The 27,831-nt window shown below is 40.5% G+C and overlaps 1 protein-coding gene across 13 annotated transcripts in view; it reads right to left on the bottom strand.

The window, feature by feature from the left end:
• The window catches only part of MAGI2 (membrane associated guanylate kinase, WW and PDZ domain containing 2), a 757,683-nt gene that overhangs the window by 728,885 nt on the left and 967 nt on the right, over nt 1–27,831 (bottom strand). The window lies entirely within an intron of this gene.

Genomic DNA, 27,831 nt, shown 5'->3' with positions numbered 1-27,831 from the left:
GAAATAAAGCAGTTTTAAGAGTTTGAATGGAACACTATCATGAATTTCTCATCCCGTAAGGACCATAAATCAAGATGATGTGTATTTCTAAAAGATAAGCTCAAGCCACAGAAAAAAAAAAAATCCAAAATGCCAAACTTAACATCCTTCATGAAAAAAAACCCATCTATTAAAACTGCATGGTGACTATGAGGTAGGGTCAATTGTGTGATGGTAATAGTCCTGCCTAGGCTAAAAAACTATGAATCCTAAGATGAGGCATGCCATAAGATGTAATCCAAGAAAGGCCAGACTGAGCTGAACTTTCACTGATGAATCCACGTGTCCAGAGTCAGTGCCTCTGCGACTCCAGGCGTGATACTGCACAATCAGTTAGGGTGTTACTGAGTAAAAATAACCTTCCCACAAAAATGAGTATTGTTACAGTACATCCTATACAGTCCTGGAAAAAACATGCAAAGGAAATGAGAAAGTAATTTAAATGTAGCTTTAAATCATGTAATTGGTCAGAAAAATAGAAGCTGTTTCTATTAAAGGTGGACCTTTTTAAAAGAGAAGGGGGAAGAATCGCCCACTCCAGCAGCTTCTTCATCCCAGACTCAAGCAACCATTTTCATCTCTTCCAAGACTTCATCAAGATCAGTTGGCTGGAACTGAACAAGCAGATTTTGCAGCCAGCTTCCTCAAAAGTATGGGAAGTCACTGGCAATGATCTCTCTCTGCCAGTTAATGTCACCTTGCAGCCTTAGGCTCCAACCAAACTGGTCACAGAGACAGAGACGTCCAGGCAACTCTGTGAGAATATTTGTCTCAACCTACTGCCTAACATAATGCCATACTCCGTTCTGTACACTACACAGGTGGTCATGATTATCTCCCTTCCCTTGACTAGATGTTCCCGTAAAACATACCACCACCACAGTGAGGGCTCACTGTCCTCAGGATGCCTGGCCGTACCTGCAGACCTCCTCTGCCCATCACTTGCAAGGGCAGAAGGTTTGTCCCAGAGACGAAGTTCTCGCAGAAGCTGGAAATGGATCCCAAACACAAACCAGGACCACCGCTGACTTTACCACTTTCTGAGCCAAAGGTAAAAGCAAGTCCTTGGTTTTAACTTTCCCACAATAACCTCTTAGCATGCCTTGGGAAACCCCCAAAAATATCAGCAGGTTTAGAAAGTGGAGTGCAAGTGGCCGAGTGTTGCCTCCCTTTCCCTTATTTATGGGGGAGGCATTCAGACGATAACTCAAAATCTTCACCTCCTTCTCCTGCAAGTACAAAGGATTCTCTTTTGGGCCATTCTGCTCAAACATAAACTTACAACACCATGTATATAGCTTAAAAAACCAAAACCAACAACAAAAGTCTTACAAAAATACAGCACTGCGGGCATGATTCTTCCCTGGGGAGAGGATGAAAGAGTAACATGTGACAGATGTTTGTCATGTCATTTTACATAGTATTCAAAAGCACTCAGAAACAATAGCGATGGTATAAAAACCTAAACAGACCAGACTGAAACAAAGTGTTATGAAAATAACACTTGAATAAGAACAAAAGGAATTAAATATAGAAAGACCAAGAAAGTAGTTTTAGGAAGCTCGGTTGATTTTTTATGTCAATTTAAAAAAAGAATAAAGTCTCTTTTAAGGACTCTCAAATCCCAAATTTGTCTCCATTATCTGCTGACTCAGAGACTTCACAAGACACTCTGGCTGGGAAACTGCAGGGGTTGCTTCCGACATAATACAGTATTGATGTACCACTGAAGGATGTAACAACACCATGAAACAGAGCATCCTCTCAGCCTGCAGGGTTTCTAGCTATTCTCTTATGCTCCATATTTCCTCTCTGCAGCCAAAACCTCATTTTCCCTTATGTAAAACTCCTTTCTATACTAGTTTTATAAACAAGCAGATAAAAAGAATAAATAAATTATCCTCTGGAAAAATGGCTGAGCTGTGAAATGTCAGAGTGTAATGGATACCTGATCATATAGGCATAAATTTCAACTATGAAGTGTAAAGAGAAGTGAAACACTCTAATAATTCATTCAGTCATATAAATATGTATGAAGGCAACTTAAAAAATTGTTCACCCAGTTTGGGCAGTATGTATTTTAGCATGTGAACTACTGCACAGTGGTTGCACGTGCTCCTGTGGGGAAGACAGCACAGATGCTTTGATTTTTCAGGCTGCTGCTATTCACTAAAAGACGGTGAAAGCATCATTCTTCAATCTGAACTGGGTATTGGTATTCCATTCTAGACCTGAGATGCTGAAATCATTCTTCAAACATAAGCTGTTAAGCAGTCTAAGCAAAGAAAAATCCTTTATAGCTTTTTTTTTATTTATTTGTGTTCAGGTATTTGGATTCTGCAGCAATTAGATTAGGAGGTATCTTCAAACAGTTCCAGATATTCCTACCACAAATGATAAGAAAACAAAATTAAAATGCAGTTTACCTGCAGTTGCTAGAAAAAAATCCAACTATCTGCCATCATAAACTTTTGTTCCTCACAGAGGCTCAATGTCCAGAAAACTCGACTCTCTTCAGCAGCCTGTGCCTTTAATCTCAGCATAAGAACTATTTTCCACAACCTGTTCCCAAGTTTAAGAATGCACTTCCACCAATTTCCCCATTTCTGCAAATGTAACAGAAGCATTACAAGGTAAATAAAAGTCTTACATACAACATTAAAGAGATGTCCCTTCCTAAGGTGGTGGGACGTAGCACGGGGAAGAATAGGACAGAAAAGCATATAGCTAGCTAAAGAACTGAGATGGATTCACGGTCTGACGGCGGCAGAGAAACCAGCTAGTCCAAACCCACCCTCTCCGCACCCGTCCTGCTGTTCAAAGGGCTCTGGAGGGAGGAAGGCACTGGTGGAGGGCCTGGGGTTGGTGAACTCCTGAACACCACAGCTGCTACAAACTCTGCTACAACAATTTTGCAGAAAACACAAAACAGACGTTCTTCCTTCAGCAAGGGGTTCCCAGATAGCGAAACAAAACACAAACAAACCAAAAAAAAATCCCTCATTAGTCATCATTAGGGGCTGGTGCTGTTCCAACCAACTCATCAAAAAGCTGGAAGCCAGCTGGGTAACAATTTTTTCCTCTCTCCTGCATCTACACATCCTCAGTGAACAGGCTGAAGAAGGAGACGACACGCGGTCAAATCACTGAAGAAGAGATCCCCTCTGCTTCTCAAAGAGGAGCTCCACTCCACTTTTCTTTAATCCATTTAGGAATTAAAACTGGTTGATCCACATTCTTAAATTTACTCATGAACATATTTAGGTTAGAACAACATACAGGCTTCCCATGTGTAATCTCATATTAACACACACTGGGGAATATCCAGCAAAGTCTGTGAGTGTATAAAGATGCAGCTGGCAAGTAAAGTTTTCCTGAGCGCCTAAACCACCCGAAAATCTCACTGGCTGCCTCTATACCTTTCAGCACCAATCTTTAAAAATAGAGCTGATGGTCTTTGGTCAAGTAATCAAGGATTGCAAGATCATACCCTGATTTTGGAGCACTTCCTAAGCTCCAAGGGGATTATCTGTTCCAGTTACTACCCAAAGTGATTAAGTCACGTGATTCTGAGTACATCACAAATAAGAGACTAAATCTGCTTTTCTTCTGTACAAAACATCTTTACAACATGTGAATCAACACAACATGTAAATGAGGTAAATTTTATCCTCAGTGGTCAGACAGGAGTACAGAGAAAGGGAGATTAATTTACTCTTTCACTGTCCAGTGAAAAAACATCAAAATCAAGACATAAAGTCAGTCTGTGGTTCTGTGTTCTCATTATTAAAACTCACTTGAAGTACACCCTCTAAAAAGTGCCCTTTAAAACTGACTTAGATTTTTTTTACCCAAGTAATTTTAAGATTGCTAAAGTTAAAGAGAATTCTTCGGGGCAACAATTCTGCAGATGAAGTTTGAAATTCTTGCAAAATTCCACCATGGAGTTATAAATGCAGATAATAATTTAGACTCGGACAGGCCTTTGGCAATACTTCCCTATTTTATTATTATGCATTAAAAGCTAACTATTTATTTATTGCAGTTAACAAGGAAATTTTACTTTTCTCCTGTGTTGCTTTTACATTGTTAGAGTGAATACTAATGCATATAGAGCTTATGAGGAGTATTATCTATAACCAAACAAAGGAAAGACTCTTACAGCCTGGATCAGACAAATACAATACAATACAATAAGTATTTAACTACAGGGAGAAAAAAATCCATTGGGTAATCTTATTGTGCTACTGAAGGATGTAAATTTTGGTCTTCCCCCCCCAAATATCTCATATTAAGAACAGAGTTCACAGAATCACAGAATGATAGGTGTTGGAGGGGACCTCTGGAGATCATCTAGTCCAACCCCCTGCCACAGCAGGGTCACCTAGAGCAGGTTGCACAGGAATGTGTCCAGGCGGGTTTGGAATGTCTCCAGAGTTGGAGACTCCACCACCTCTGGGCAGTCTGTGCCAGTGCTCTGCCACCCTCAAAGTAAAGAAGTTCCTCCTCATGTTGAGATGGAACTTCCTATGCTCAAGTTTGTGCCTGGTACCTCTTGTCCTGTCCCCGGGCACCACTGAAAAGAGCCTGGCCCCATCCTCCTGACACCCACCCTTTTTGTATTTATAAGCATTGATATGATCTCCCTTCAGTTGTCTTTTTTTCCAGACTGAAGAGACCCAAATCCCTCAGCCTTTCTTCATAAGAGAGATGTTCCAGTCCCCCAGGATTTATCTACTTTAAATTCAGTCTCATTTTTTTTTCCCCACAGGAAAGGATGCAGACATTGAAGCACAAACCTGCCCCTTGGGTTGTGATGACAACTTTTACATATTTCATTTTCACAGACTATTCCTGGTCATTCAAGAAATACAGTATATATCTTTTTGTTTATTTAAACAAATACTGATCTTTGTATATCAGGGGGTCAAATGCAGCCTAGAATGGTAGTGAGTAAAAGTTACTGGAAACTGTAGTAAATTTACATACGCACTGCCGTTGATGCCTCCCAACCCTATTGTATTTACCTTTAGAAGTGATCCACAAAGTTTTTGAATTCTCACGGTAACTGAGACATTTTGCACGAATGGCTGCAGGACGCAGGCAGAACCACCCTAGGGTACATGTGTTACAAAGCCCATAAGGAGTTCCTGTAAGGTACACCAGCTGCACCTCGGTGGCACCATTCTCCCCTGCATTCTCAGCACGTGCAGCCCAGGGCTCCCCAGACCTGCCACCCTGGGCACCGTCCATACCTGACGTGCCTACCTCTAGGTAGTGACCTAGGTGAAAAACATTCTTCTGTTCCATTCCAAATGCCCACAGAGCAGCATCCACACCATGAAAGGCACCTGTGGACCTTCCCAGCCAGAGGTGTGCTGCTCTGTTTGTGGTATGAAGGAATTCACGCTGCTGCTTCAAGTGCAGCATTACACGTACTTTCCACCTTACCACTTCTCAAGTGTATTTACCCTGGGAAAATCAATGTGTTTCACCAAGAGCAAAAAGAGTTGAACACACCATGGTCACTCGATTATTTATGAGGGATCTACGACACTCCTAATATAGAGAAAAAAAAAACACAACAAAAATCCTCACTTCCTCGTCATATTAACCAGTTATTTGTCCTTTCCACAAAGATAAAAAATAATCCATTAGCAGCTTTGAGAGGTATGGCTACTTCCTCTTCCCTTTCCGTAAACACTGATTCTTATTTTATGTGTGCATACAACAAAGAAATAAGATGCAGTGTTTCCTCCCCTTGAATGAGGTACTCTGTGGAAACAAAGAACCGTGTATTACTGGGTGGAATTAGGCAGCACCAAATGTAATGAACTGGTAAGACTGCCAAATGGCTCTTGTAAATAAATAAATTAGTGTACTAAATCATGCAATACAGGACAGTAGAAAACAGAATTACTAATAAGCCTACCAGTTTTAGTTCATCTACTGGAACCCCAGAGAACAAAAGACAGTTGTGATGTTGACTGCAGTCAAGTTGCATTTATTGTCAATACGAGACAAGCTTTGGCCTCAATCCCAAGTGATCATCGGTGCTTGACAGTCCCACAGCTCTCTCGGGGTCCCTCAGATCACAAAATCATTTGAGGAAACCAACTGTGCTAACCAAGTATTGAAACGTTATTCTCTTAGAGGAGGTTTCAAAAGGACTATTGTATTTCAGTGATTTCCTGATGCATTACGTCCTTTTGAAATCCCACTCCTGACATGCTTTTCTGTAGTTCTAGACACTGTAGTATCCCAATATTGAATATTCTACCTCAAAACTTATGTTTTTTCAAGTTCTATGGTCTGGGCTACCCAAAATTGAAATACGATTTTTTTAAAAAAACGTTAGATGTTCATATTTCCTAGTGAGATTAATCATGATTCAAAGAAGCTATGAAAACCATTTAACCACAACTTCAGCACTCCACTTTAACAAATCGATTTAGATCTTTGATACTAGGGCTTACTATCCAAAAACATCAAGCACCCATAATTCTAACATCAATAAAAGCTAGAATTGCTCAACATTTAACAAAAATAAATGATAAAAACAATTTAAAAAAAAAAATCCAAAATACTCCTGATCTCTCAGGTGAATCTCAGGTAGGGTTGTCAAAATATATTTTCAATTTCAAATGGCCTTTGATAAATTTGATTAGGTAAAAGTCTTAATTATCACATACTTTACTCTTTCATTTATTATATACAGGAAAATAATTTGTATTTCATTCTAGGTAAACCTGATACTAATTTTAACTATTCTACGAATTAACCTGTAGTAGAGCTTCTTATTACAGCTAAACTGAAGGGTTTATATTAAAACATATTAGAAAGCTCTCATGTGATAAATTTATAATTAAACTATAAAAATATTCTCAAGGCTTATAGAGCTGCTTGGCAAAATCTACCTATTTACCTGCATTACAGCAGCTGGGGGATTTTTAAAACTCAAATCTGACAAGAGAGTTTGAATTTTGCTCAGAATGCAAAAAAATTGCTTTGTTCCCAGATAATGTGATCATATCAACCTCAAGCAAGTGTTCCACCTACAAACTGCTTTTTCAGCTGCTGTGATGCAGCCACCGAACTCTGAGTTTCTTTTCCAGTTCTTAATCAGCTGTGGTGCAGTACTGATCCCTTCAGAGCACAGATTTGCCACAGTAATTTACCATATAGTGTTTTTAAAAATATATAATTATATATATTATATTATATATAATATATATATAATTTATGTATTGGCTAAGAGCTTGAGGTGAGGAAGTCCAACTGGACTTCATAGTATCACGCATCTCAATTGCTTTGTGGGCAGCAGATTACACAAAACTAAAGGTGACGAAAACTCACATTACTGGTTCTTGGTTTACATGTGAGTTACATGAATATTTGATAGGTTAAGATATTTGCAGTTGTGTAGAAAGATGGAATCAAAGATCACTTCAAGCCAGAGTTCAGCTTTTCATGCTCCTGGAAGAATGAACAATAAATCCTTTCTCCACAACTCATCATGGCACATCTACCACCTCTCTGGGCAACCTGCTCCAGTGTCTCACCACCCTCACCGTAAGAAATTTCTTCCTTACATCTAGTCTAAATCTACCCTCTTTCAGTTTAAAACCATGACTTCTTGTCCTATCACAACAGGCAGGCCCTACTAAAAAGTCTGTAGGCCCCCTTTCTGTAGGCCTATCTTTCCTGTAGGCCCCCTTTAAGTACTGAGAGACCACAGTAAGGTCTCCCTGGAGCCTTCTCTTCTCCAGGATGAACAACCCCAACTCTCTCAGCCTGTCCTCATAGCAGAGGTGCTCCAGCCCTCTGATCACCTTTGTGGCCCTCCTCTGGACCCGCTCCAACAGGTCCATGTCTCTCCTGAGCTGAGGGCTCCAGAGCTGGACGCAGCGCTCCAGGTGGGGTCTCAACAGAGCAGAGTAGAGGGGGAGAATCACCTCCCTCGACCTGCTGCTTCTTCTGATACAGCCCAGGATGCCTTTGGTTTTCTGGTCTGCGAGCGCATGTTGCTGGCTCATGTTGAGCTTCTCATCCACCAGCAGCCCGGAGTCCTTCTCCTCAGGGCTGCTCTCAAGCCATTCTCCGCCCAGCCTGTATTTGTGCTTGGGATTGCCCTGGCCAACGTGCAGGAACTTGCACTTGGCCTTGTTGAACTAACCATAGTTTTGCAAAATCAGTTTGAGGCAAAAGAAAAGATGACGACGCTGTATCTTACCTCACATCTGAGAACAATAAACAAGCCCAGGCCTGGAAGCTAGAATACCCAAAAAGCTACCTAACAAATCACAAACAGTTTGACAGTGCATGAAAGAATCAATACCTTCAGGAAAAAATGCTGAAATTCAATATCTTTAATATAAACCAGAAAGATCAAAGGAGTAATTTACACTTTTTTTTCTTTTCAAAACCACCTTCATTTGGAATCAAGTTTGAAACTTGGTTGTGAAGTGCCTTATTCTGTATGCATCATGTGCTCCCAAATTCTACTGAAATACTGCAGCCAGCCTGTAGGATTTGGGCAATTAAAATCTTGCAAAGACAGATCATGAGTTAATACAGTTACCTTTAGTATTGACTCTGAGACCAGGGTTTTTACAACTCTCTTCACTTCCAATGCTGCCTCTACAACAAACAGAAGAACGCCCACAAGTATGAATTTGAATGAAAATGAAGTGCAAAACCTCAGAAAAACAAAGAAATATAATGCAGAAAGTAGATTCCTTACATAAAGAAATAAAATAGACAAACCACAGAATGATAAAAAAGTAGAGGGGGAATAACAAAGCAACAGAGAGATGTATTTTTTTGCCAGATATCTTCCGAAGTGATCACATACCCTCAGGAGAAAAATCTAGTGCAAAGATAATAATCACAAACAACATTAACTTCTACTACTACCGTTCTGTTGGAAAGTAAGGAATTAAATTGTCTGGAACTACCCCAGAGTCAAAACATTTGGCCATAGGTATTAAATGAATGCTGAAATAAAAGCTCCAGCACACGTGCTACCCTGGTGAAATGCACTCAGTAATGCACTCGGTGAGCATCCTTCGTACCTCTCCCAGCCAGCAAAGAGAAACCATCTCTCTGGAAAAGTAATAATAACAGAAAAGACACTTCTCAGCTAAGGGAAAAGCCTTTATTTGCCATGCAGCTAAAAAAAAAAAAAGAAGGGAGAAAGACACAGTAAAAAAGATCACTGACTTGATTAGAGTACTGTCTCAAAACTGACATGGGAAACATCTAGAGCCAGTGCATTATATGTAGAGAAAATGAACAAATACAAATACACCCTTTAACTAAAAAAATCAGTATAATTTATCTCTTATTTACACAAGATCTGATTCAGCTTTGAGAGTTTAGGTCAATATTGAATAATTAGCAATTATATGTCTCTAGGTCATATTAGTATGCTACCCTCGCTACTATTGCACCACAATTATTAATTGAGTTACCCTCAGAACCTCTTTCTCAGGAACAGACCTATTATTAGTTTAATACTCTATGTGATTGTATTATCACTGGGGAACTAAGGCAGAGAGACCGAGAAACTTATTTAAGGATTCTAGAGAACCAGACGGAACCACGATCTCCCGACTGCTTGCCCACTGCCTTATCTACTTATATATTTTAAAATCTACGCCACCGCATTTTTCAAACACCTCATTGAAAATTCTGAAACTACCTGTAGATTCATCATTTTAAAACAGGCAACAAACACGACAGTGACACTGTCATATCTCAGCGCTGTATCAAATGAGATATATCATAAAACGCTGTCCTTTTGGCATGACTATGATATACAGACCCTTTACATATACAGTTGTGTATAAATAACTACAAAAGCGAGCTTTCAAGCAGTGATGTACTGGTCTGTCTCAGTGCGGTAAGGAGTGGTTACGCAGCCAACCTCCAGCCCTTCCTCCGTCCCCCGAGATGTCACCACACAAGTCCCCAGAGGGCACCGGCACCGCTCTCCCCTCCCAGCAGCAGCCACCCCAGTTCCCTTCATCTGGCCGTGGGGCTGATGAGGGGCGGCGGAGACATCCCCAGCGTCCACCAGCTCCAAGCTAAACTGTCACGTTGTAAAGCGCCATATCAACTATAACAGATTAATACTGGGTTTAAATTATGGAGTCTCCCAATCCTCTTCTGAATGCTTTAAAATTTTATTTTTAATTCCCTTCTGTTCTTTTTTCTCTTAGGTTTTTGTTGGGTTTTTTTTGGCTGTTTATCTCTTCACTCCTTGAGACAGCATATTTATCAATATTAAGCTCCTCAGGACTGAAAGGCTTTTTTGTTCTTTGTCCATTAAGTGCCATGGATAGCAACAACATAATACTTCATATATTGAGTGTTCTGCCATTTGAGCTACAGAATAAAACTCATATTTAAAACGCAGGGTAGAAGTGTGAAAAGAGCTGAGAGCTCCAACATCTTTGAAACACAGAGAGATTATGCACGTAACTCCCTTCAAATCCCAGGACTGAAGACTGTGATACAGGAGAGTGTTTATCTGATGGATGCTGAACATGCTCCAACGTACCAGTGAGGCCCCAAACACATGGGATCGGGGAGTTGCTCCGGATCTATGGATAGTACAGAAAACCTGAACCTCTTCTGCTAGTGAAATGAAGAAAGCATGCCCTAAATCTGGAAACAGTCACAAAACCAGGACATTTTACATACTTAACAAAAGACATTTTACATGCTTAACAAAACTTGGATGAAAAGACAGATTTGGGGTTTTATTTGAAAATCCTTGATTCTGTTGGATTAAATTGAATTTTTAATGTTACCTTAACCTAACCACTTATGCATCAAGCATACAGTTTCTCCAAAGGGTTTTGTTATACAGATTCATAAAAATTGTGAGGAATATAATTTTTTTTAGACCAAGTGAATTTATTTCCTCTGCTGAGCTGAATTATATTGTACCAGGAAGAACAACAAACAGCTTTAACGACCTGTTAAAAGGAGACTTTTCAACCAATCTCCCCACTTTGATTCTGGCTCTCAAGGCACCGCGGAGGAGCCTGCCCGGAGCACCGGCCTCTGCCCTGCTCCCAAAGCCCATGGGACGTGCAGCCTCGTGGGGGGACAAGCAGCGCAGCATAGAGCTCATCAGTGGGTAAGCCTTTGGGTCAGCAAGGTGGCCGACTCAATGCTGAGCCAAAGCTTTAGGTGCCAATCCAACTGGAAAGGATGTCAGAGCAAAGAAAAGGGAGGGAAGCAAAGTTCCTCTCTGGAGATGGGCAGCAAGAACGGAGGGCAGGCGGCGGTCCCAGGGGTAAAAGCACAACTCTGCTCAATCTCCCATGGTTTCTACAAGCACAAGGGGCTGGAATCATCTTCCCGGGGAGAGCAACCTCCCTCACTTCTCCCCTCCTGTAGTCAGGGTTAGGGCACCAGCTCCGGGCCTCTTCCATCTCCTAAGCTGGGCTGTAGCACAGCCCTTCCCCCACGTCACAGCCAGGGCTCAGAAGGCAGGACATCTCCATTTCCCAGGGAAATTTCCCAGGGAAACTTCCCAGCTCTTACATTAGATGTTGTCCTTCTTAAAAAAAAAAAACCAACTGAAGAGTCCTATGGTACGTTATGTATTATGAAAAGATGGAAATTCTCATGCAGTAGCACCAGCACTGCAGACTGACAAATCTTTGTAGGCTGTTGAGCAACAGGATGGAATTATTCAGCACCGTCTTCCGCTCCTACCTCTTTTTTTCCTCTTTCCTCACTTTTCTTTGCTGGCCAGATTATTCTTTATATTTATAATAAGCAGTTACAGAAATACTTCACGAACCTTTCTGAAAAACAAGGCAATCCAAAATTTCCTTGTTTCATAAACAGTTCTAAGATTGAAACAAATTACAGGCATTGCTTGCGGACACCTTTATTAAGCAAAACTCTATTACAAACCTTTAAAACACAGCTCTAACACGCGAAGTGCAAGATCTACAGTCGGATGGCAATTCTCCTACAACAGAAATGCAACATATTCCACACTGAACTGTGAACTTGATAATACTAATATGAAATTGCCCTGAGTAGTTGATATTGGCACACGAAAATAAAGCAAAGCTCAGCAAGACACATGAAATTCATGCATTTCCAATGTAATTCCAACCAGTATAGCATAAATCAGCATGGGCCTGTAATTCTTGGCCATCTTGTTTGACATAAGCAAAGCAGAAATTATGTGTTGTTGCAGGTGCTTTGCAAGCAAACATGACGCCCAGCTGATTGTTAACAGATGAACTTTTTTCAAAGGAAAATGAGCTGAAGGAAGATCTCCAAGCTGAATAAGAAAGAAAAAACCCCCAAAAAACAGGTGGAAGTAGTTATGACCACCCCTGGTCTGGAGCAGGCAGAAGCTATTGCGTTATGTTAGGGTGGCACTGGAAACAGGCTGCTGCTACGGGAATGAGGAGCCGGCTCCAGCAGGCTCCTGAAGCGTCCCTGGGGATGACAGCCACTTCCAGCCGGGCCAGTCGCCGGGCTGCCCGGCAGCGGCAGCTCCATTGGGCTCGGACACTGTAAATGTCTGTCTCGCCCTGAAAGCTACAGAACACATGCAATTTCTGCTGAGAAAAACTGCAGTTTCTAGCCCCTCAAAGCCAAATTCTAAAGTTATACGACCTGTAATATTGTTAATCAAATTGATTATTTAATTTTCCAAATGTAAGAGTTTCTTGTTTCTTATACAAAGCCACAAACGTGTAAAATACCTTATAGGACTTAAAGATGGAGCCGTTTCTACAGGTCCCTTTCACTTTTGAAGATATGTTTTGCATGAAATTCAAAGCATTCAGAGCAGTCAAACAGCCCTTGCAGTGTGTAGGTTAGAGCAGCAAGGGGGAAAAAAAGGTCAGGAAAAAATCTGATATATGCAAAGTCATCTATTCTTTGTAGTAAAATTTAACCATTTGATTTAGAAAACAATTACTGCAAATTCAACAGATATGCTCTTCATAACAGAAAAATATATTTTAGAAAAATCTAAAATATAAAGAGGGGTCCTTGACTTGCAGACCAGGGTGAACCACCTTGGTTGGGGCTTTTTTCTCCTCTGTTTTCTGCTGCCCCTCTGAAAAACTTCTGTGTAAATCATGTATTGCAGGTCCATCCTCCCTAGCTGCGGGCTGTTTTCAGGAGACAGCAGTATTTGAAGCTGGCAGCCCAAGGGGGAAAAAATAGATTACAAAAGGCTATAGAGACACAGAGGCTCGGCTGTTCCCGGATTTGATCAGAAATCGCCCCTCAGCAGTGGCACACAACACTGTTTTCAGGCAAAACATGAATAAACATGTGCATAAACTTTTGACTCAGAGCAATGCCACACTAGTTCTGTGACCCATCAGATCTTCGAAGATAAACAATGCTGAGATGTGGTCAGCTCTTGCTAGGAAGGCTTCCGGACAGGAGCTTAAAAGCTGCAACTAGTTGGTGATTAAGTAGATGGCACTCTTCTCACTGGGCATGACCCGTGTCCAGCAATGTGGCAGGGAGCACTTGCTCTCAAGTTAGACAGATATAACTAATCTGAGAAAGATTGGTCAGAAAACAAGAATTCTGCTTAAAAAAAAAAAAAGAAGGGTTGGCAACTGGTTTCATTTTATGCTTTTAAAAAAATAAAACAGAGGAGAAAGAAGGAAATCCTTCAAATATTAGTTGAGGAATTCCCACTCAAGTGTAGTCCCACACCAAGGGTCACTGGAGATTACTGCACAGACCTGCTCCACAGGATGGTCTCTGAGTTGGTTTAGGAGCCCATTCAGTTACCTGCTTGCAAGCGTGAACTTAGGGACAGCTTTATGGTGCCCCGTCTGACATTCCCTGAAGGAAAGCTCAGGTCCCCACCACCTAGCTAGCTGTCCACTGCTCACTCATCTGTTTTGGGATGTGGTTGGGCCCAGCACTTTGTGGAGCTTTGGCTATTCCATCCTTCTGATGACAGTGGCAGACACACACATGCACGATAAAAAACTCAGTATTCTCCAGCACGGGATGACCCTAGCATCCTCCAAAGACAGGTATTTTCATCACCCAGCATGCCTGAACAGCCCTATCTCTGGCTGAATTCAGGACAGTGAAGAGCTGGTGATGGTCCTGGGAAGTGAATGATCCCAGTGCTATTCCACCAAGTACAGTTTGGACCTTTCCTTTACAGGAGTATGGACTATTAACTCTGGTGCCTGAGCCAAAGTCCCACTGATCTCACCTACTGGAGTCCTCTAATACAAGAAGGACATGGACCTGTTGGAGCAGGTCCAGAGGAGGGCCACAAAGATGGTCAGAAGGCTGGAGCACTTCCCCTATGAAGACAGGCTGTGAGAATTGGGGTTGTTCAGCCTGGAGAAGAGAAGGCTCCAGGAAGGCCTTATGGTCGTCTTTCAGTATCTGAAGGGGGCCTACAAGAAAAGTGGAGAGGGACTTTTCACAAGGGCATGTCGTGATAGAACAAGAGGTAATGGCTTCAAACTGGAAGAGAGTAGATTTAGATTGGATATCAGGAAGAAATTTTTCACTCAGAGGGTGGTGAGGCACTGGAACAGGTTGCCCAGAGAAGTTGTGGATGCCCCATCCCTGGAAGTGTTCAAGGCCAGGCTTTGAGCAACCTGGTCTAGTGGGAGGTGTCCCTGCCCGTGGCAGGGGGGTTGGAACTAGATGATCTTTAAGGTCCCTTCCAACCTAAGCCATTCTACGAATTCTATGATTCTCTGGTGATATTGGCTCACAGAACATTACACATTTTCTGTACCAAATTGCTGCTTTGAACCAGCTGCCCTTTTTCAGGCAGGAGACATCAGCTTGTCAAGGTTTCCTTTGCCCTTAGTCCTACAAATGAGTACACCTGTAAAAAGCCTCAATTAATTAATAACGCAAACACAGGGCAACAGTGTGCTCATGATCAACTTCAGGACCAAAGTCCTATCAAACTAACAACATAACGAACCGTGCTGTGCAGTGAACAGTACTGCGTGGTTGTCAAAAGATGACATGAGATTTTTCATGAATTCAGGTGTCCCTAATATGCTGCACTGCCTTGTGCCAGTTTTATTTAAAGGACCTAGCAGTATTGTAGTACATAAAAGAGGATTAAAAAAAGGATTGCAGAACCTCAGCTGGATGTCATCCTTAATGTTACGTAACTCCTTTTTCCTGAAAAATGAGGGTAGATTCATCAAGAGCTAAGTCTTGTTGCTTGTACAAGGTAAAATCCAGCTCTGCTCTGTCACTGATTGCCTCTAACTCTACAAAGGCCGCAGGCACAGAAATAAGAGGACATGGAGACCTTCTAGAGGATCCTCACAGTGAAACATACTCCACCAGCTCCAGTAGACATTCATCACAGCAGGTAAACGCTAGGGTGTCCCCTTGCCCTTTCCTTCGTGCCAGCCTCTCCAAGGGGAGTTGGGGGGCAAGAGTTTCCAGTGAGAAATGAGAAACTGATGCCAAAGAGAAGGAAGTGAAAGCACAAGGAGGGACCAACAGCTCTCTACAGAGGGACAAACACACAGAGCCACCAAGTATTACCTTTTGTGCCACTGAAATGGCCTGAATGGAGCCCTGCCTGGGATTACCAGATGTCCTCATAACATCAGGACAGTCTCGGTTTTCCATGATTCCTCAGTAATTTGGAGGGATGCCACCTGACAACTTTAAACCCTAGCCCTAACTATTTGCAAGTTCGGTTAAATCTAGGATTCTGCCAGTAACCAATCTGGGTCAAAAGATGGCAATATCAGGGCTCTGAAAAGTGCCACCATCCACTGAAGCCGATTTGAAGCCCTCCAACATTGTGAAAAGTGAGAGGTTCCCGAAGTGTTTTTAATTATTGTTTTGTATGTGTCGTTTGACAAATGAAACTTTGCCTGTGCTACCATTTTTTAGGACTCCTCATATTTCCAAAACAAATTAGAAGTTTTTTAAAACAAAAAGGGGAAAAAAACCCCTCACACCCCAAAAAAACCCACACAAATTATTTATAATTTGCCACTCGTCAGGCAGCGGCTTTAACAGGCCAGAAAAATTGTAATAAATCTATCATACAGTGTGGTTGATGTACCTACATGTTCAATTAACACTGAAAAAAACATAAATATCTCATTAAAATATATAAATGTATATTACTTTGACTTCCTACACTTTACAACTTCTAATATATATCTGAAAGGCATTTTATTTTAAGAGACAACACTCCACCACACGCTCTCTGTACAGACCTTTGCATGCTTGTGATTCTTTGTTATTGACAAAGCTTCTGCTTTACACAGGATTTGTCATGGAATTTAAAATAAATACCTACAAAAATATTTTACTCAAGCAATCAATAGAAATCCTCATTGAACAGGAGAGGGCTTTTTTTTTTTTGCAGTTTGTGTGCCTTTACTTGGATGCGGTACTGCTTGTATAGACTTTTAAATTACATTGCAGGGTTCCTCACGCTGCTATTGATGGATCTGAGATTTTTGGCAAGTCATTTCACCACCGCGCGGTTCTGTCTCTCCCTACCTGTCCGCTGTGTCTAATTAGCCTTTATAAACCCTTTGGGGCAGTGACTGTTTCTCACTGCCAGCTTGTAGCACCTGTCTCCATGGAATCTGATTTCAGTTGTCTTGATAGACTAATAATAACGTTCATGTTTTAAGAGATTAATTTTTTTAAAGAATAAAAAGAAAAAAACTATGCAGTTGCATTGAAGAAATACAGTGCCAGTTCTATTGGGAAAGGATTTAGATAAATCCTTTCTTTCTAAAAGCCTAGTTTAAATAACATTTTAAAAAAAAAAAAAACCAAACATAAAAAGACAGCACACATGATGAAAATACAATCACTACAATTGTGAAATTCAGCAATTTCCCAGGAGTTTTTAAGAACAACATCTCATAGCCTAGATCAGGAGACCAAAGATGCGAGGCAGCTTTATGCCGTCCCAGCTTCCCTCCCCGCACTGAAATTCACGGAGGTTGGTGAGGACGTGGAGGGTTACTCCCTGCTGGGGTAGTCTCAATAAGTTCTTTTTGTAAAGGACTTTCAGAATCTGGAAGCTATTCAGAAGAGTAATTTTAATGTCTAGAGGGATACATGTGAAGAATCCTGTTTTAATGTCTCAGCTGCACATCTCTTTCCCAGCAGCATCCTCCTCACTAGCTGGCCAACAACCTGCAGATACGGGGAGGGGGGGGAATTCTGCAGCTCACTGCAACTAGTTCCTACAGAAAACTGGTGAGAAAGTTGCTTACTGCTTACTAGAAATTGACTTAATATTGACCCAAAAGAACACTATTGGATCCCAATTGGATCTGCTATGTTTCCTGAGAGAAACTGATGCTGCTGTGTTCACATACAGGAGGTGCTTTCTCAGCTATGCAAAAACCAAAAAATATCTTCAGTTTCTCCAACTTTTATATTCAAAAATATAAATTTTATTACCCTTAAAACACACACATGAACAAGGATCCCTATCAAGGCAAAGCAGCTGTTATACTTCTGCAAGTTACATTAACTGTACACAAGCCTCTACAGTATTTCACACATATTTAAAGGAAACATTTTTAAATTTTATGGGTTCATCTGTTCTGAAGGGTATTTCAGTACATAAGTACCACAGGCATAACATAAAAACTCAACATAAATATGAATCCAGAAGACCTTTTAATTAATATTTCAATTACTGACTTTTCATTAAGAAAACCCAACCTCTTGGTTTTACTTTATTTTCCCAACAAAACCTCCAGTGCTGTGATGCATTATTTTCCTAAAATCTTTTATGCTATTTTTACTGGAAAATGACCAAACAGAGTGAGTGTTGGAAAAGCTCTTTTTACTGGCTTATCACAAATTCCAGTAATTCTTCTAGAAGTTTACAGGGGGGAAATGTTCTTCCAGAAGTAAATGAAGCAGATAAAAAGAAAAAACTGAATTGTTCGGAAAATATATTCTCTGTATTCAGAATAGCTAAGGTTTTTTGACCAGGCTTCACTAGCAGTAGCTGTAATGGAAAGACCATGAGACAACAGACCAGTGCTACCAATAACAGAAGCTCCACATAACTGGGTATTTTCTCTTAAATCCTGTTGTTCAACTTTTATCCACTTTACAGCTTCTATCACCAAGACTGAAATATTGTCAATTTGAGTTACAGATCCTGTGTTGAAATGATACAGAATATTTCCAGTAACTATTACCAAGAAAGTCATTATGGCTAACTCTGCATTTAATGTGACTACTTACTTACATTGCCATAGAAACCAGAGACTCCCAACTTGAAACTGTCATGCTAGTTGCTGTAACAAAAAGGCAGTTCCTCTCACCAAAAGGTTTCAGACTTTATGCGCGAGACAACAGGCAGACATAGCAAACCCACACGGAAAGAGAAATCAGAAATACCAGGAAAAAAAAAAAAGTCAATATAATGAAAAGGAGTCACAGCACACCACCTCATATTGTCAAGTGCAGAGCAGGCACCTCCACAGCTCTCAGCTTCAAGGAGAGTGCTGCAAAAGAACAGTGTAGTGGCTGCGTGGGAAATTTGGGGGATAATTACGCTTTACCTAAGCAAAACACACGATAGCTTAAATTGAAAAGGTGTTCACCTCCTGCCCCAACCCACCACAGGAGCTCAGCCGCTGCTGCCTTCCTCGCTCCACAAGGACTGCTCTTCAGTGATGGGAGCACCAAGGTCCTCTATCAGCTTATTAAGTCTGCGACAGGACTCTGAAACACTTTGAAATACCAAACGCTGTTCCTATCCAAGGACAGAGAATTAAAATATAATGGGATTAATCCTTGTTTATACTAACGTACCACTTTGGAAGCCTAAGAGGGGCTTACGTGACATTTATTAATGCAGATTTAGCACAAAGAAGGACTTAGTAAGGAAATAACAGAAACTAAGACAGCCATTTCATTTCATACCAGTTAAAGAACCAGCCATGTGAATGCAACACATTAGAAACTATTCAGTATAACTCATACAGGGTACAAATAGGACCATTCCACAGTTGTCAATCTGAGTTTAAAATCAAGCAAACAAAAAAATGTGTGTGTTGTAAGAACTTACATGTGAAACGGATGTCCTGGAATGAGACTGATGCCCTAATTTTGTTTCCTTTCAGCTTCTGTAGCACAAGTTAGGTGTGGCTTTATGGAATGGATATATTTTATCAGAAATATGCAGATTAATTCATGATTGCCAAGAAGGAAACAAAGCTGGAAGAATTTTTATTTTATTTAAAAAAAACAACCCACCATAAAATGTGCAATTTAACAAATCATATTCCACATTTCATTTTGACAAATGCAAGGACAATGTGAGATATGAAGATACCGAGATTAAATAGGTAAGTAATAAAAGGTGACTTGTACCAGTTTCCAGGAAGGATTTCCACTCTGGAATACTAATGTTACATTAACACAGCTACACAATTTACTAGCTAGTATACAGTGTAGAAAATTATGCTCGTTATATTCCTACTATTATTTTCCAGTTGTTGTGCTATTCATAGCAAATCCATCAGCACTACTCATAACTATAAAATCTCTTTCTAGGTTTTTTTCTTCTTTTTTTTTCTGCATACTGAGGACAAAATATTTCTTCTGTTCTGAGTTTTTCAAAACAAACCAACAAACTCGCTATAACTCTGCAGACAGTGAGTGATCTCAGTTTTGTGCTCGGTGTCTGACCTAACAGACTTCCGAAGGAAAACCCTGGCTCCCAGTGTGATAATCTGGGGACTCTGTGAACAATCTGATCATTCTGGACAATTCAGTGAAATGACTGCCATCGATGGCTATAGAGACTACCATATGTTGTCAAGGCTGTGTCATGTATCTCCCAGACCAGGGACAATGGGAGATTGTTATACCAGGCTTGCTCCCATCAGAACAGGAACGATCTGGAATCATGGAATGCTAAAATTCTGGGTCAAAAAAAGTTTCTGCATCCTTTCTGAAGTAAATTCAACATAGAGGGTAGAAATATCTTACTGGCAGAATAAACTAGTTGACGCTAATGCCAGACCTGAAAGACACACTACTGGAAAGGGTCAAGGTGAATTCCAGGGACACAGGAGGGCCTGAACAAAGATGCTTCAGTAGCAGAAAAGCTGTGGAGCAGGCAAGAAAGAAGGACACTGGTGTCAGTTAAGGTTCCATGGTTTGTAAGAAAGAAAAGGTATATGCGGGGAGCTCCTTCACCGATCTGAACCAAGGATGATTCAAGAGACTTAGAAAAATGTGATACAGAAATGTAAGGAGGCATTATTTCACCTACAGCGTTTTTTCTGGCAGTGGACATAGCCACTCTGTTTTGTCTGCAAACCATAACACACATGCATGCTCGGGTTTTTCTTCCATTTTCACATGGTCTTGAGCACCTGAACTGTAACCCTCGCTTCCCAAGGTCGGAGGTCTGAAAAGAAAGGTGCAGAAGTTACTTAAGTGTTTGTGGGACAGCACTATTTCTGAAGGTCAATGTCACCACAACTGTTTTGGTACCAGAGATGGGGGGGATGCAGACAGTGAACCAAGGAGGTGAAGGTGCCACCTCAGCAGCAAGGGACCCGGCTTGCAGTTCTGGTGTGATGGCAACTAAACACTACCGGGTAAAATCTCCATTTTTGTAGGACTGTCACACACATACAAAAGCCATCCTACACAAATATGTGTCATCCAACACAAATATGCATTCCTCCCCCGTTTCTCAGGGGGCACCATTGTTTCGCCCTACTTTGGTGAGAACCTGGGACAGAAATATAGATGCATTAAGAACAACTCGTGATGTCAGCTCAAGGAGAAGGAGTACCATTTTTTCATTGGAATGAGTCAGTTGTGGGTATTTTAGAGGGTCGGTTTTAGCCCAGCATGAGATATCAACATATTCTGAGGAACTAAGACGTAGTAAATGCATGTTCCCTGTGCTGGAGAATCTCCTCAGGGCTGTACAGTCTCTCTTGAATATGACAGAACGTATGTTTTCTAAACCAAAAAGATATTTTAGTTTAATAATCTCTGAATATTTTTTCCTGGGGCTTTCTCTCCCACATTTTACTTTCTTCATTCTGTTCCCTGTCTTACTTTCCTTCGTCTTGAGGTCACACATTGTGGAAATAATCAGAGACATTCAGGAGAAATGTCTGAAGCCGATAAGCAGAGTGAAACAGCATTATTCATATAGTACTAATCATAACCTATATACGAATGAGAAGACACCTGGAAGTGCTGTGTTGACAGCAACGTACCTTTTGATTAAGCTGTCTGGATCCTAGCAATCTGCATGTCCTGACTGAGAGTTCAGGAAGAATGCATTTCTGGTTCATTTACACTCTGGAAACAGGGTAAATACCTGGCAGATATAAACAAACAGCAGCCTTCTGTCAACTAAGCTTCTAGCGAAGAGTCCAAATTACGGATAGGAGGTTTGAATAAATTGGAATTTTTAGGCTAATGTTAAAAGAACATTCAAAGCATAAGTACTGTTTAGAGATTACCAATTATCAATGAGAATTTTTGTCCAGTTTAGGAACGCTGGATAAAGTTCCTTTTTGTTCAAGCCCTTCGCTCTCTTCCTTTGCTCTTGCTTCTGTCTGCTGTTCCACTGTGGTAGCTTCAGCCTACAGTGAGAAAGCTATACAAATGGCAAGCAAAACTATTACGCTTTCATACGGGGTAGATTTCCATGCGGTTGAAAGCAAGCTGATTTGTAATAAATTAGATGTGCTGAAGAGATACTGTTGGGATCACAGCCCCTGCGATTTTAGAAAATTCAGTTAAGGCCACCATTGCAATGACATTCAGCAACCAAAACCAAAGATGGGCACTTTGCTACTGAAATCAATACCTTCAAACTCTGCACGATAGACTGCACCTGCTTGGGTAGGCATCTAGTCAGTCTTATTCCAAAGTTTATGATGATTTTATTTGCTACTGCAGAATATGGTGCCATTGCTTGGCCATGAGAGTGAATGAGTTCATTGTAAATATCTCATATATATGCATCGGAACTTGTATGAAAAATATTCCAGATTAGTACTGTAGCCCATTAACATAATTATATATTATATTACTGTGTAGCAATACTACACAAATTCTTACACACTCTCAACCTACAGATAAAAAGTCCTACACATAGCTCTCTGAAAAAAAAATAATAGATACCGATGTATTTGTATACTCATATATTTATAAACACATATTATACACATGGAAGAAAAAAAAATTGCTTCCAGAATGCTAACGCAGTCAAGCAATAGCACTATGTTCTTCGACCCTTGCCTTGACGGTCTCCAGCAAGAAATGTTTCCATTTTTTTTGTTTATTTGTTTATAACACTATGAGGAAGAGAAGAACAAGAAACATCTGCTTCTACAACTTCTGCAGCGCTTTCCTCTCCATCACCCTTTCTAAATCACAGTTATGACCACCTCCTCACATAAATCCCTTCTGAAGGAGCACTTTTTCCATGTATACACCACTTCTCGTATACAAAAAATGTAGATGAATAATTTATCAACTCTTTAATGTCATGAAAGGAGCTCCTCATCTATAAGGAGCAAGGAGAAGATCACGAACGCTGAAAGCAAAAGCTCAGAATCCATATCTTTCATGAAATGCTGAATTAATGCAGGTGAGGTTATAGGATGCATAAAATAAGTCAGATGCAATTTTACCCCCTCATAACGAGTACTTTCCTTTGATGTCAACAGTATCAACAGATGGACAAGTATTAGTGCGAGATGAACTTTACCATATGTGACTCAACAGAACTAAGCAGAGCACTCTCAATTATTTCATTTCTTCAAGGAAATGATGCACTAACAAAGTCATGGCCCCATCCTTTAATGACACATTTGTAATTCTCGGAGAAGGAAAAAGACTGATGAATATAATTCTACTGCCAGTGAACACACAGAGTTCCTGACATGAAACACCACAATCTCACTGGAGGAGCAGAAGAATAAATCACCGGCTACATGAGTCAGAAGTCAGCTTCAGTGGTCTTTAAATTAAGATGGACAACCATAAGGATGACCTAAAGTAATGGTAAAAAGAGAATTCTGAATTTAATTTCTAGAGTTAGTAAAATCCTAAGGAGCACAAGTTAGGAAAAAGAAGTAAGTCTGAAGTTCAGTTTATTTTCAAAGATTATCTTTGTATTATATTCCAGAAGTGCAACCATGCAGGTTTTCTAAGTTCTTTGGGTTTGGTTTTTGCAAGGCATCTGTGAATTATTTTATTTTTGGGGGAAAATCATGCAGCTTTCTATTGTAAAATATTGTTCTTTATATTAGTGAAGAAAATTCTATCCAACATTCACATCTTGGAAGATAGTATATATTGATACCAGGAAGAAAAAACACAAAAAGACAATCTGTATGCACAGAGTACTTTAATGAACATAGAAGAGAATTATTGATTAATTTGAATAACCAAAGAAATTTCTTAAAAACATAACTATACATAGGAAAATGTGTGTGGAAAAGTCCGTAGGAAAATAGTAACATTTTAACCAACTGAGACGGTATTTACATGTGCAGGGCAAAACTTTGGAAAACCAAAATATTCCTGTACTTCGCTGTCAAAAGGCAGACTTTTAAAGGAAAAAAAAAAAAGTTAAGTGCTATCCAGGTTTTAATTGCAAAATTCATGGTTTAACTCATTAAGAAAACAAACAAACAAACAAACAAACAAAACCCCAAAACGCTACAAGGCTACTAAATCCCTAAGCCACAAATCACTGGGTGCTGGGACAGTCCTATCCTGTCCCTTTACTCTTCACTGTGAAATCGCTGTCACCGCTACCAGAAATAGGATGTGGAGGATGTGGACCTGCCCAAATGGCCACTGTTGTACCCAACCTAATGAGGGTCCAGATCTTCTGACTGGGAAAGCACTTGCAAATATGCCCAAGTCCATCTACAGTCAGCAAAACATTTCAGCATGTGCTCACTGTTAAGTAAACGATTAGACTGAGAAAGTGAAACTGGTTTTAAGTCCCTGCTTACATTATGTGTACTAAATGTCTTTTTGCATAAGGAGCTAAAGCATTATGGGCTGAACCTTAAAGTCTGGTGATTTAGTCAAATCAGAGACTTCGGAAAGTGTCAACATAAAGTACCAATGTTATCCAGTTCAACTACTAGTTTCATACAGTCATACAACTAAATACTTCTAAAAGTAAATTAAACTGCTCAGTTAGCCAGATCACCTGGTTACTCGGTATGTCCAAACCATTTTCCTTGAGAAAGAGATGTGTCAGGCAGCAGCTCCAGGACAAAATCTGCTGCAATGCTCCTGAGTTCTGAAATCCATGTTTTCAGACCAACCGTTGGGATTCTGGTGAGCACATCCGTGGAACTTTATAACTCCATGCAAAGAATAAAGATCCTGGTTTATACAGTACAACTGAGTGGGCTGTTCCTGCAACCCTTCAAACTAAAACCAAAGCTGTATTGGAGGCTGTGCACGTCATGGACCTGTGTCGCCTACTGATGGGAATTACTGGAGAAAGATGCTATGGATCTGAGACAGCAGTGATGAACAGAGAGTGGAACTGGAGAAAGCATTGCTCCTCACATGACTCTTCCCCGTGTGATTACTTATCCAAATTAGGATGCCTTTCCTTAACACATCGCTACTTTTACAACTATGCATCTGTGCATCTGTGGGAAGAAGATAGTACTTAATCTAAAATGTTCTGCATGTAAAAACAATCACATTTGAAATTCAGAAGTATTTCTTTGAGAAACAGTAAGGCTCTTCTCTTCACCAGAGTGCGTAGAAGGTCAGAATGCGTAACGTTTGCAAAATATGCCCGACTAATTTGACTGCTGTACAAAATTCTCCCATTGAAAGTGTATATATTCAAAAAAGCATAGGACTTTACAGAGGAAATCCTGTCTTCTTCATTCGATGTCAAGGACAGCTTTGCCATTGACTTCATCTGGGCCAAGATTTCGCCCCATGTATTTTAAGAGAATCTCTGTGATTCTGGCAACAGTAGTACAATAAGTGGCTCGCAAAAAAAAACTAACAAAAAAACCCAAACAGGAAATAGTCTCCAAGGAATACTTCTCTGAGAACTCTTAACAATTAGGATTAAAAAATAATAATGATTCTTACAATCTTGTCTCCCCATGCAAAACCAGGCAATAATTTCCTGCATTAAAACCTTATTCACTGGGTGTCGTATTTAGGAGAGTTCTATGTCGGATCATATCGTGGAACTGCTAAATAGTTTCTCATGATGTTTACTCCTCTTGATTATATACAGCAACTCCTACGTTATATGACTGGTTTTTTCTAAGTTAATATTTTTAGCTCAAGATGTTCAGCTCATATAAAACAGCAATATTCCATTCGACTTTTTTTAAAGAAGTATTTCACCTTGTAATGTGATAAAAGATGAAGTATTTCATTATTTCGAGGAGGGGGGTGTTTAATCAAACACAACGTAATGAAAAATCATGAAAGCACCTTTATTTATCCGTACTTCAAACCAGCTAAAACCAATTCCTGTAAACTGAATTAGCCGTTCCCTGATTTCGTCTACAAGTGAATTGTCACTGCTGAATTATGAAAACTTTCAAACAAGAGAAATACTCACAGTCTCTTAAGCATCACATTATAAATAGTCGTGTCCTACCTCCACATTTCTCCCTCTGACTTCATTCCTAGGCAGCACTGAAGAAGCAGCTACAGTCACATGGTGCATTCAAGGTCATGCTATTCTAATTTACAGAGATATCATTGATAAATTATGCGGAAACAACGATAATGGAGTCATTAACCTTGTTCCAGCACACTAAAGGTGTTTTATAATTAAAAGGAGAACAAAAGTTACAAACACATGTCAAGATTTTATTGCCATACTTTTTCTCTCCTACACACTGCTGCAAACTACTGTTGGGGAATAGTAATTTGTTACTGTGAGTAACGTAGATGCCTGCTGTCTGCGCTTTGTAACCGGGGGGGGGTTACAAATACCCATTGGTCTGACTTACACTGGAGGAGGTAAAAACACGAACCATTGACCTTTATTTAAAAAAAAAAATGGGAAGTTGGATCCAGAAGGCCTCTCCCTTTGGCGAAGTAAAGGATGCTGGAGCACAAGAAAGATCATTCCAGCCAGGAAGTCTCTCTCAGTCCAAGAATCTATGCAGAAATGTCACTTCCAAGCACGCAGTCATCTGGCCAGTGTTTTGAGGACTCGCATCAAAAGTGTAGTGTGTTAACATACAGAAGTGAAACTCCTCAGAGATATATAGATATATATAAAAACTAGGCGGAATTTAGAATTCATCCTCTATGTCTCATTCAAGGAACTTGCAGTAATCCACAGACTAAAAGCCTGACTAATGTCCCTAATTCATGTATGACAGATATCTTTATTGAGGGTGCACACATTAATGAATCACTGGTGCTTGCTTTGACTTAAAGAAAAATACTAGGAAAACAGTGAAGAGGTGGGACAGAGACTGTTTCACATAGTAAATTAACGTAACCTTAAATTGGCATTACTGTAAAGCAGCTATAGGATTTCTGCAAAGAAAAAAGTAAGAATTTAAATAACTTGACAGACAGTATCTTCTTGATATTGACCCTTATCTTCTTAACACTTCCACTGATGCTTCTATTTGAATTCCGTCACAGTAAGACCACTGACACTATAATTATTGATAAAAAGAGGAAACTACACAGCAGGTTTCCTGGAGTCCAGGTGCCCAGAGATGACACTACACTGCAAGACAGAATCCATTATACTCCTTTCTAATCTTCACTTATCACATAAACTATTGTGTCTCCCTGCATTGCATGACTATCAAGATATGATCTACAACATATTGCACAACTTACCCAAAAGGACAAAAAGAAAAATCCCAGATCATATCTTTATTTAGAGGTTTGACCTTATGTAGATAGCTGAATACATCATAAAGTACATGCTGAAGGCCTGAGTGAAAGTCAAATTCTTTCTACTGATTTTGTCGTGTTTGGATAAACTTATAATGGGCATCTCTTTCAAGCATTCAGAAGTATCGCAAATGCCACTTTAAACAATAAACCGCTGATTACAATGAGGAAGTTCAATGATAAAATTTTACCAAATGTCAGAGGAACTCTCCTCTATGTCCTCTGAGCAAAGGCTGCCGGCTACAGTTGCAGAGCACGAACGTCTCTGATGCACGCCACCAAAAACCATCCCACTGCAGAAATCCCCAAGTTTTCGATGCTTGAGCTTACAGCCCGGCTGAAACGCGTACTTTAGTGAAACGCGTCCAGATGCTGTGCCATCCATGTCCAAGGAGCACCTACGGACTCGGCTCCCAGAGCAGCTCACAGCTCCTGGGCTTCAGAAATGCTGCTGGGGCAGCAGAAACCTCCTCCCAAGCGTTCAGCTGCAGATAGCCCAGCTCAGCATAGTTTAAAAGAGGACAGAAACAAACACATGAACAGCGTCTGTGGCGTCTCTATTGACTTTTCTAGAAATGCATTAACCTATTACCATACTTCAGAAATAAGTAAGAGAAACAGAGGAGAGGCGAAAGTAGACCGTTCTCTCCCGAAAGTTTCTTCCTGCCTCTCCCTCCCACTTTTCCCGAGCTCCCCGTTCCCTAGGATTAGGCGATCGTTTTCACCAGGGATCAAATGAATGACTTTTCCGCTAATGACACTTAAGAGATGCTCAAGCCGCCCTTAATGCCACCAGGGACCCGGCGCCCAGCTCCCCCACGCCTTGTCCCCAAGCAGAGGCAAGGGCAAGGCCCGCTC

This window comes from Larus michahellis, chromosome 1 (assembly GCF_964199755.1).
Source record: "Larus michahellis chromosome 1, bLarMic1.1, whole genome shotgun sequence".
NCBI classification, from domain to species: domain Eukaryota; kingdom Metazoa; phylum Chordata; class Aves; order Charadriiformes; family Laridae; genus Larus; species Larus michahellis.
The sequence above is the reverse complement of the archived record's forward strand: the minus strand, read 5'-3'. Positions and strand labels throughout refer to the sequence as shown.